Source organism: Cryptomeria japonica, unplaced genomic scaffold (assembly GCF_030272615.1).
Source record: "Cryptomeria japonica unplaced genomic scaffold, Sugi_1.0 HiC_scaffold_33, whole genome shotgun sequence".
Classification (NCBI taxonomy): Eukaryota; Viridiplantae; Streptophyta; class Pinopsida; order Cupressales; family Cupressaceae; genus Cryptomeria; species Cryptomeria japonica.
Genome location: NW_026728855.1, coordinates 729,174 through 740,568, shown reverse-complemented (window position 1 = coordinate 740,568; position 11,395 = coordinate 729,174). Strand labels below are relative to the sequence as shown.

The 11,395-nt window shown below is 62.1% G+C and overlaps 2 non-coding genes across 2 annotated transcripts; both read right to left on the bottom strand.

Annotated features, from left to right (window-relative positions):
- Nucleotides 1-613: 613 nt before the first annotated feature.
- On the bottom strand, nt 614-732 carry LOC131861884 (5S ribosomal RNA). The gene has a single exon (XR_009360914.1). It is a non-coding gene; the product is annotated as a 5S ribosomal RNA (ribosomal RNA).
- Nucleotides 733-8,536: 7,804 nt separating this feature from the next.
- LOC131861883 (5S ribosomal RNA) lies at nt 8,537-8,655 on the bottom strand. The gene has a single exon (XR_009360913.1). It is a non-coding gene; the product is annotated as a 5S ribosomal RNA (ribosomal RNA).
- Between the last annotated feature and the right edge of the window lie 2,740 nt (nt 8,656-11,395).

Genomic DNA, 11,395 nt, shown 5'->3' with positions numbered 1-11,395 from the left:
TTAATTGTCCGGTTTGCCTCGGGTGCGCACCTTGCGTGCACCTTCGCCAGGGTGGGCTGGGCTGCGCACACCTTGGCACCCGCGTTTCCTTCATTTTAAATTTTTTTTTTTTACAATCTCTCAAGTGGGAAATTCTATAATCTCAACTTTTTTTGCCTTTTCAGGAAACTTTTGAATGGAGCGCATCATTGGTGCGCTCCGAAGTGTGCTCCAAAGCTCTCTCCAGCTGCGTGCACCTGCCCCGGCCGCGCACCCGGCCCCGCCCAGCTTCGCTCACCTGTCCCGGGCGTCTGGTGCGGAACCTTAGAGTAAGAAACATCACCGTGCACCTTGGCCAACGTGCGCGACTCGACCGAGCGCGCACTGGCCGAGGTGCACACCGATTTCACCTGGGTGCGCGCGCAGCACCTCGGGCGCACCGGGGTGCGCGCACAACGCCCGGGTTGCACCGTGGCCTGTGTGCTCGGGGCGCCTCGGGTGCGCGCTCGGTGTCGCCCCCCGCGCGCGCGGTAGTGCGGGCAGCGCACCCCGGCCCGGCCCGGCCCCGACGAGAACGCAAACGGGCAAAAGGTTTATTCAAATAGCATTGCGACGCCCGGCGAAAAACTAAAAAAGGGTGCAACACCGGGACTTCCCGGGAGGTCACCCATCCCAGTACTACTCCGGCCCAAGCGCGCTTAACTGCGGAGTTCTGATGGGATCCGGTGCACTAACGCTGGTATGATCGCACCCGTTATGAGCTTGTCGCAGTGTGTACTTAGCAAACCGCGACCCACGTGCGAATCCACCCCGGCCACCCACCCCCGTCGAGGTGCACACCCTCCCTCGCGAAGTGCGCCCCGTTCGCCAAGTGTGAGCCCTGCCCGGGTGCGCGCACCTTGCTAGGGCGTCGGGTGTGCACCCGGCCCGGCCTACGTGCGTGCACCTGGAGGGGGCGTCGTGTGCGTGCAGTGTCCCGTCTGCAACGCGGTGCCCACACACCACCTCGGGCGCAACGACCTGCGCTCACATGTGGGCCGAGTGCACCTTGGTGCATGTTCGGGGCGCCTCGGGTGCACGCTCGATCTTGCCCCGGTGCACCAAGGCGCTCGGTTTGCCCCGGGTGCGCACTTGGTGCAAGGTGGGCACCCAAAATAGGGATCAAGCACCAAAACACAAGTTTCGGGATGCAAAATGGGACCCAAGGACCACAAATGCGTTCCAAGACCCATGATGGGTCCACGAGAACAAAAATGTGTTCCGAGACTTAATAAACAAATATTGGGTTTTAGGAGAAGAAACATGCTCTGATGCCCAAAACGAGAATCGACCCCGAAAAGGCCACAGGCCAAAAGTGGGATGCGAGACAAAAAAAAATGGGACCCGAGGACCAAAATTGGGTTCCCAGGTCGAAGACAGGGCAACCGGACAAGAAACGACCTCTAAGGCTCGAAATGAGTCCCGACGACTAAAACTTGACAAGAAGCACCCATCAGGCACCCAACTCGACACCCATGGGATGCCGACCCACCCGGGCTTCCACCTAGCACACCTTGGCACCCACCCACCCTCGCACCCAACCTCGCACCCAACTTAGCACCTTTGAACCCACATTGGCACTCACCCTGACCCTGGCACCTTGGAACCCACATTGGCACTCACCTTGACCCTGGCACCCACCTTTGCACTCACCTTGGGACCCACCCTGGCTCCCACCTCGGCACCCACCCAGACACCCACCTTGGTTCCTTGGCACCCACCTTGGATCCTTGGCACCCACCCCGACACCCACCTTGGCACGCAACTTGGCTACTTGCCACCCACCTTGGCTCCTTGACGCCCACCCCGACAACCACCCCGTGACCTACCCTGGCTAGGGTTGGTGCACACCCACCCTGGTGCCCACCTTGGCACCCACCCTATGACCCACCTTGGCACGCACCTTAGTACCCACCCCGTTACCCACCCTAGGACCCACCCCGTGACCCACCTTGGCCAGGGTGGGTGCCTTGGTGCGCACAACTTGCCTGGGCTGCACACCAGGGCGGGCTCAAGATGGCACCCGCGTTCCGTTTTTTTCACTATCTTTCAAAACGGAAATTTTAAAATCTCATTTTTTTCTTTTTTTTGCCTTTTCTGGAAATTAGTGAAGGCAGCGCATCAAAGGTGCGCAATGCTGGTGCGAACCCGGGAGCGCTCCGATGTGTGCTCCAAGGTGCGGCGTGCACGAAGTCCGAGCCCGGTTTGCCCCGGGTGCGCACCTCGCGTGCACCTTCGCCGGGGTGAGCACCTTGGCTGGGTTGCGCGCCCTGGTGCGTACCAAGGAGCGCTCTGAAGTGTGCTCCAAGGTGCGGCGTGCACGAAGTCGGAGCCCGGTTTGCCCCGGGTGTGCACCTCGGGTGCGCACCTCGCGTGCACCTTCGCTGCGGTGGGCACCTTGGCTGGGTTGCGCGCCTTGGTGGGCACCATGCAGTGCACGAAGTCGGAGCCCGGTTTGCCCCGGGCGCGCACCTCCGCCAGGGTGGGCACCTTGGTGCGCACAACTTGCCTGGGCTGCGCATCAGGAAGGGCTCAAGATGGCACCCGCGTTCCGTTTTTTTCACTATCTTTCAGAACGGAAATTTTAAAATATCGTTTTTTTTTGCCTTTTCTGGAAATTAGTGAAGGCAGCGCATCAAAGGTGCGCAACGCTGGTGCGAACCTGGGAGCGCTCCGATGTGTGCTCCAAGGTGCGGCGTGCACGAAGTCGGAGCCCGGTTTGCCTCGGGTGCGCCCTGGTGGGCACCATGGTGCGCACCAAGGAGCGCTCCGAAGTGTGCTCCAAGGTGCGGCCTGCACGAAGTCGGAGCCCGGTTTGCCCCGGGTGTGCACCTCGGGTGGGCACCTTGGTGCGCATGCCTTGCCTGGGCTGCGCACCAGGGCGGGCTCAAGATGGCACCCGCGTTCCTTTTTTTTCACTATCTTTCAAAACGGAAATTTTAAAATCTCATTTTTTTTTGCCTTTTTCTGGAAATTAGTGAAGGCAGCGCATCAAAGGTGCGCACCTCGCTGCCCACCACGGTGCGCAACGCCGGTGGGCACCCGGGAGTGCTTCGAAGTGTGCTCCAAGGTGCTGCGTGCACGTTGTCGGAGCCCGGTTTGCCCCGGGTGCGCACCTCGCGTGCACCTTCGTCGGGGTGGGCACCTTGGCTTGGTTTGCCCCGGCTGCGCTCCGAAGCGGGGTTATTGGAGCGCCGCCTCTTTTTTTGTCGGAGCGTTTGGTGGGGTTTCTCGCATTGGCTCTTCCGAGGCCCGGTTGCCACCCTGGCGCGCACGAAGTCGGAAGTAGGGTTAATTGCCCGGGTGCGCACCTTTGCCAGGGTGGCACCTTACCTGGGCTGCGCACCAGGGCGGGCTCAAGATGGCACGCGCGTTCCGTTTTTTTCACTATCTTTCAAAACGGAAATTTTAAAATCTCCTTTTTTTTTTGCCTTTTCTGGAAATTAGTGAAGGCAGCGCATCAAAGGTGCGCACCTCGCTGCCCACCTTGGTGTGCTCTGAGGTGCGCACCCGGGAGCGCTACGAAGTGTGCTCCAAGGTGCGGCGTGCACGTTGTCGGAGCCCGGTTTGCCCCGGGTGCGCACCTCGCCTGCACCTTGGCCGGGGTGGGCACCTTGGCTGGGTTTGCCCAGGGTGCGCTCCGAAGCGGGGTTACTGGAGCGCCCCCTCTTTTTTTGTCAGAGAGTTTGGTGGGGTTTCTCGCATTGGCTCTTCCCAGGCCCGGTTGTTGGGTGCGCTCCCACCCTGGCGCGCGCGAAGTTGGAAGTTGGGTTAATTGCCCGGGCGCGCACCTTCGCCAGGGTGGGCACCTTGGTGCGCAAACCTTGGCTGGGCTGCGCACCAGGGCGGGCTCAAGATGGCACCAGCATTCCCTTTTTCTCACTATCTTTCAAAACGGAAATTTTAAAATCTCATTTTTTTTTTGCCTTTTATGGAAATTAGTGAAGGCATCGCATCAAAGGTGCGCACCTCGCTGCCCACCTTGGTGTGCTCCGAGGTGCCCACCACGGTGCGCAACGCCGGTGCGAACCCGGGAGCGCCCCGATGTGTGCTCCAAGGTGCGGCGTGCACGAAGTCGGACCCCGGTTTGCCCCGGGTGCGCACCTCGCGTGCACCTTGGTGCGCACACCTTGGCTGGGTTGCGCGGCCTGGTGGGCACCATGGTGCGCACCAAGGAGCGCTCCGAAGTGTGCTCCAAGGTGCGGCGTGCACGAAGTCGGAGCCCGGTTTGCCCCGGGTGCGCACCTTCGCCGCGGTGGGCACCATGGCGTGCACGAAGTCGGAGCCCGGTTTGCCCCGGGTGCGCACCTCGCGTGCACCTTCGCCGGGGTGGGCACCTCGGCTGGGTTGCGCGCCCTGGTGCGCACCAAGGAGCGCTCTGAAGTGTGCTCCAAGGTGCGGCGTGCACGAAGTCGGAGCCCGGTTTGCCCCGGGTGTGCACCTCGCGTGCACCTTCGCTGCGGTGGGCACCTTGGCTGGGTTGCGCGCCTTGGTGGGCACCATGCAGTGCACGAAGTCGGAGCCCGGTTTGCCCCGGGCGCGCACCTCCGCCAGGGTGGGCACCTTGGTGCGCACAACTTGCCTGGGCTGCGCACCAGGAAGGGCTCAAGATGGCACCCGCGTTCCGTTTTTTTCACTATCTTTCAGAACGGAAATTTTAAAATATCGTTTTTTTTTGCCTTTTCTGGAAATTAGTGAAGGCAGCGCATCAAAGGTGCGCAACGCTGGTGCGAACCTGGGAGCGCTCCGATGTGTGCTCCAAGGTGCGGCGTGCACGAAGTCGGACCCCGGTTTGCCCCGGGTGCGCACCTCGCGTGCACCTTGGTGCGCACACCTTGGCTGGGTTGCGCGCCCTGGTGGGCACCATGGTGCGCACCAAGGAGCGCTCCGAAGTGTGCTCCAAGGTGCGGCGTGCACGAAGTCGGAGCCCGGTTTGCCCCGGGTGCGCACCTCGCGTGCACCTTCGCCGCGGTGGGCACCATGGCGTGCACGAAGTCGGAGCCCGGTTTGCCCCGGGTGCGCACCTCGCGTGCACCTTCGCCGGGGTGGGCACCTTAGTGTGCAGACCTTGGCTGGGTTGCGCGCCCTGGTGGGCACCATGGTGCGCACCAAGGAGCGCTCCGAAGTGTGCTCCAAGGTGCGGCCTGCACGAAGTCGGAGCCCGGTTTGCCCCGGGTGTGCACCTCGGGTGGGCACCTTGGTGCGCATGCCTTGCCTGGGCTGCGCACCAGGGCGGGCTCAAGATGGCACCCGCGTTCCTTTTTTTTCACTATCTTTCAAAACGGAAATTTTAAAATCTCATTTTTTTTTGCCTTTTTCTGGAAATTAGTGAAGGCAGCGCATCAAAGGTGCGCACCTCGCTGCCCACCACGGTGCGCAACGCCGGTGGGCACCCGGGAGTGCTTCGAAGTGTGCTCCAAGGTGCTGCGTGCACGTTGTCGGAGCCCGGTTTGCCCCGGGTGCGCACCTCGCGTGCACCTTCGTCGGGGTGGGCACCTTGGCTGGGTTTGCCCCGGCTGCGCTCCGAAGCGGGGTTATTGGAGCGCCGCCTCTTTTTTTGTCGGAGCGTTTGGTGGGGTTTCTCGCATTGGCTCTTCCGAGGCCCGGTTGCCACCCTGGCGCGCACGAAGTCGGAAGTAGGGTTAATTGCCCGGGTGCGCACCTTTGCCAGGGTGGGCACCTTACCTGGGCTGCGCACCAGGGCGGGCTCAAGATGGCACGCGCGTTCCGTTTTTTTCACTATCTTTCAAAACGGAAATTTTAAAATCTCCTTTTTTTTTTGCCTTTTCTGGAAATTAGTGAAGGCAGCGCATCAAAGGTGCGCACCTCGCTGCCCACCTTGGTGTGCTCTGAGGTGCGCACCCGGGAGCGCTACGAAGTGTGCTCCAAGGTGCGGCGTGCACGTTGTCGGAGCCCGGTTTGCCCCGGGTGCGCACCTCGCCTGCACCTTGGCCGGGGTGGGCACCTTGGCTGGGTTTGCCCAGGGTGCGCTCCGAAGCGGGGTTACTGGAGCGCCCCCTCTTTTTTTGTCAGAGCGTTTGGTGGGGTTTCTCGCATTGGCTCTTCCCAGGCCCGGTTGTTGGGTGCGCTCCCACCCTGGCGCGCGCGAAGTTGGAAGTTGGGTTAATTGCCCGGGCGCGCACCTTCGCCAGGGTGGGCACCTTGGTGCGCACACCTTGGCTGGGCTGCGCACCAGGGCGGGCTCAAGATGGCACCAGCATTCCCTTTTTCTCACTATCTTTCAAAACGGAAATTTTAAAATCTCGTTTTTTTTTTGCCTTTTATGGAAATTAGTGAAGGCATCGCATCAAAGGTGCGCACCTCGCTGCCCACCTTGGTGTGCTCCGAGGTGCCCACCACGGTGCGCAACGCCGGTGCGAACCCGGGAGCGCCCCGATGTGTGCTCCAAGGTGCGGCGTGCACGAAGTCGGACCCCGGTTTGCCCCGGGTGCGCACCTCGCGTGCACCTTGGTGCGCACACCTTGGCTGGGTTGCGCGGCCTGGTGGGCACCATGGTGCGCACCAAGGAGCGCTCCGAAGTGTGCTCCAAGGTGCGGCGTGCACGAAGTCGGAGCCCGGTTTGCCCCGGGTACGCACCTCGCGTGCACCTTCGCCGGGGTGGGCACCTCGGCTGGGTTGCGCGCCCTGGTGCGCACCAAGGAGCGCTCCGAAGTGTGCTCCAAGGTGCGGCGTGCACGAAGTCGGAGCCCGGTTTGCCCCGGGTGCGCACCTTCGCCGCGGTGCGCACCATGGCGTGCACGAAGTCGGAGCCCGGTTTGCCCCGGGTGCGCACCTCGCGTGCACCTTCGGCGGGGTTGCGCGCCCTGGTGGGCACCATGGTGCGCACCAAGGAGCGCTCCGAAGTGTGCTCCAAGGTGCGGCGTGCACGAAGTCGGAGCCCGGTTTGCCCCGGGTGCGCACCTCGCGTGCACCTTCGGCGGGGTTGCGCGCCCTGGTGGGCACCATGGTGCGCACCAAGGAGCGCTCCGAAGTGTGCTCCAAGGTGCGGCGTGCACGAAGTCGGAGCCCGGTTTGCCCCGGGTGCGCACCTCGCGTGCACCTTCGCCGCGGTGGGCACCATGGCGTGCACGAAGTCGGAGCCCGGTTTGCCCCGGGTGCGCACCTCGCGTGCACCTTCGCCGGGGTGGGCACCTCGGCTGGGTTGCGCGCCCTGGTGCGCACCAAGGAGCGCTCCGAAGTGTGCTCCAAGGTGCGGCGTGCACGAAGTCGGAGCCCGGTTTGCCCCGGGTGCGCACCTCGCGTGCACCTTCGCCAGGGTGGGCACCTCGGTGCGCACACCTTCTCAATGTTTTCTTGCCTTTTCTGGAAATTGGTGAAGGCAGCGCATCAAAGGTGCGCACCTCGGTGTGCTCCGAGGTGCGAACCCGAGAGCGCTCCGAGGTGCCCACGAAGTCGAAAGTCGGGTTAATTGCATTGTTTTCCCCGGGTGCGCTCCGAGGTGCGCAACATCGGCGCGCACCAAGGAGGGCTCCGAAGTGTGCTCCAAGGTGCGCACGATGGCGTGCACCTCTGGTGCGCACGATTCGGAGCTCGGTTTGACCGGGGTGCGCACACCTTGGCTGGGTTGCGCACCTTTTGTGCGCTCCAAGGTGCGCACGAAGTCGGAGCTCGGTTTGCCCCGGGTGCGCACCTTCGCCAGGGTGCGCACCTTGATGCGCACGCCTTGGCTGGGCTGCGCACCTTGGTGGGCGCCATGGTGCGCACCTTTCGTGCGCTCCAAGGTGCGCACGAAGTCGGAGCTCGGTTTGCCCCGGGTGCGCACCTTGGTGGGCGCCATGGTGCACTCCGAGGTGCCCAAGATTGGTGCGCACCAAGGAGCGCTCCGAAGTGCGCTCCAAGGTGCGCGCGAAGTCGAAAGTTGGGTTAATTGTCCGGTTTGCCTCGGGTGCGCACCTTGCGTGCACCTTCGCCAGGGTGGGCGCCTTGGTGCGCACACCTTGGCTGGGCTGCGCACACCTTGGCACCCGCGTTTCCTTCATTTTAAATTTTTTTTTTTTACAATCTCTCAAGTGGGAAATTCTATAATCTCAACTTTTTTTGCCTTTTCAGGAAACTTTTGAATGGAGCGCATCATTGGTGCGCTCCGAAGTGTGCTCCAAAGCTCTCTCCAGCTGCATGCACCTGCCCCGGCCGCGCACCCGGCCCCGCCCAGCTTCGCTCACCTGTCCCGGGCGTCTGGTGCGGAACCTTAGAGTAAGAAACATCACCGTGCACCTTGGCCAACGTGCGCGACTCGACCGAGCGCGCACTGGCCGAGGTGCACACCGATTTCACCTGGGTGCGCGCGCAGCACCTCGGGCGCACCGGGGTGCGCGCACAACGCCCGGGTTGCACCGTGGCCTGTGTGCTCGGGGCGCCTCGGGTGCGCGCTCGGTGTCGCCCCCGCGCGCGCGGTAGTGCGGGCAGCGCACCCCGGCCCGGCCCGGCCCCGACGAGAACGCAAACGGGCAAAAGGTTTATTCAAATAGCATTGCGACGCCCGGCGAAAAACTAAAAAAGGGTGCAACACCGGGACTTCCCGGGAGGTCACCCATCCCAGTACTACTCCGGCCCAAGCGCGCTTAACTGCGGAGTTCTGATGGGATCCGGTGCACTAACGCTGGTATGATCGCACCCGTTATGAGCTTGTCGCAGTGTGTACTTAGCAAACCGCGACCCACGTGCGAATCCACCCCGGCCACCCACCCCCGTCGAGGTGCACACCCTCCCTCGCGAAGTGCGCCCCGTTCGCCAAGTGTGAGCCCTGCCCGGGTGCGCGCACCTTGCTAGGGCGTCGGGTGTGCACCCGGCCCGGCCTACGTGCGTGCACCTGGAGGGGGCGTCGTGTGCGTGCAGTGTCCCGTCTGCAACGCGGTGCCCACACACCACCTCGGGCGCAACGACCTGCGCTCACATGTGGGCCGAGTGCACCTTGGTGCATGTTCGGGGCGCCTCGGGTGCACGCTCGATCTTGCCCCGGTGCACCAAGGCGCTCGGTTTGCCCCGGGTGCGCACTTGGTGCAAGGTGGGCACCCAAAATAGGGATCAAGCACCAAAACACAAGTTTCGGGATGCAAAATGGGACCCAAGGACCACAAATGCGTTCCAAGACCCATGATGGGTCCACGAGAACAAAAATGTGTTCCGAGACTTAATAAACAAATATTGGGTTTTAGGAGAAGAAACATGCTCTGATGCCCAAAACGAGAATCGACCCCGAAAAGGCCACAGGCCAAAAGTGGGATGCGAGACAAAAAAAAATGGGACCCGAGGACCAAAATTGGGTTCCCAGGTCGAAGACAGGGCAACCGGACAAGAAACGACCTCTAAGGCTCGAAATGAGTCCCGACGACTAAAACTTGACAAGAAGCACCCATCAGGCACCCAACTCGACACCCATGGGATGCCGACCCACCCGGGCTTCCACCTAGCACACCTTGGCACCCACCCACCCTCGCACCCAACCTCGCACCCAACTTAGCACCTTTGAACCCACATTGGCACTCACCCTGACCCTGGCACCTTGGAACCCACATTGGCACTCACCTTGACCCTGGCACCCACCTTTGCACTCACCTTGGGACCCACCCTGGCTCCCACCTCGGCACCCACCCAGACACCCACCTTGGTTCCTTGGCACCCACCTTGGATCCTTGGCACCCACCCCGACACCCACCTTGGCACGCAACTTGGCTACTTGCCACCCACCTTGGCTCCTTGACGCCCACCCCGACAACCACCCCGTGACCTACCCTGGCTAGGGTTGGTGCACACCCACCCTGGTGCCCACCTTGGCACCCACCCTATGACCCACCTTGGCACGCACCTTAGTACCCACCCCGTTACCCACCCTAGGACCCACCCCGTGACCCACCTTGGCCAGGGTGGGTGCCTTGGTGCGCACAACTTGCCTGGGCTGCACACCAGGGCGGGCTCAAGATGGCACCCGCGTTCCGTTTTTTTCACTATCTTTCAAAACGGAAATTTTAAAATCTCATTTTTTTCTTTTTTTTGCCTTTTCTGGAAATTAGTGAAGGCAGCGCATCAAAGGTGCGCAATGCTGGTGCGAACCCGGGAGCGCTCCGATGTGTGCTCCAAGGTGCGGCGTGCACGAAGTCCGAGCCCGGTTTGCCCCGGGTGCGCACCTCGCGTGCACCTTCGCCGGGGTGAGCACCTTGGCTGGGTTGCGCGCCCTGGTGCGTACCAAGGAGCGCTCTGAAGTGTGCTCCAAGGTGCGGCGTGCACGAAGTCGGAGCCCGGTTTGCCCCGGGTGTGCACCTCGGGTGCGCACCTCGCGTGCACCTTCGCTGCGGTGGGCACCTTGGCTGGGTTGCGCGCCTTGGTGGGCACCATGCAGTGCACGAAGTCGGAGCCCGGTTTGCCCCGGGCGCGCACCTCCGCCAGGGTGGGCACCTTGGTGCGCACAACTTGCCTGGGCTGCGCATCAGGAAGGGCTCAAGATGGCACCCGCGTTCCGTTTTTTTCACTATCTTTCAGAACGGAAATTTTAAAATATCGTTTTTTTTTGCCTTTTCTGGAAATTAGTGAAGGCAGCGCATCAAAGGTGCGCAACGCTGGTGCGAACCTGGGAGCGCTCCGATGTGTGCTCCAAGGTGCGGCGTGCACGAAGTCGGAGCCCGGTTTGCCTCGGGTGCGCCCTGGTGGGCACCATGGTGCGCACCAAGGAGCGCTCCGAAGTGTGCTCCAAGGTGCGGCCTGCACGAAGTCGGAGCCCGGTTTGCCCCGGGTGTGCACCTCGGGTGGGCACCTTGGTGCGCATGCCTTGCCTGGGCTGCGCACCAGGGCGGGCTCCAAATGGCACCCGCGTTCCTTTTTTTTCACTATCTTTCAAAACGGAAATTTTAAAATCTCATTTTTTTTTGCCTTTTTCTGGAAATTAGTGAAGGCAGCGCATCAAAGGTGCGCACCTCGCTGCCCACCACGGTGCGCAACGCCGGTGGGCACCCGGGAGTGCTTCGAAGTGTGCTCCAAGGTGCTGCGTGCACGTTGTCGGAGCCCGGTTTGCCCCGGGTGCGCACCTCGCGTGCACCTTCGTCGGGGTGGGCACCTTGGCTTGGTTTGCCCCGGCTGCGCTCCGAAGCGGGGTTATTGGAGCGCCGCCTCTTTTTTTGTCGGAGCGTTTGGTGGGGTTTCTCGCATTGGCTCTTCCGAGGCCCGGTTGCCACCCTGGCGCGCACGAAGTCGGAAGTAGGGTTAATTGCCCGGGTGCGCACCTTTGCCAGGGTGGCACCTTACCTGGGCTGCGCACCAGGGCGGGCTCAAGATGGCACGCGCGTTCCGTTTTTTTCACTATCTTTCAAAACGGAAATTTTAAAATCTCCTTTTTTTTTTGCCTTTTCTGGAAATTAGTGAAGGC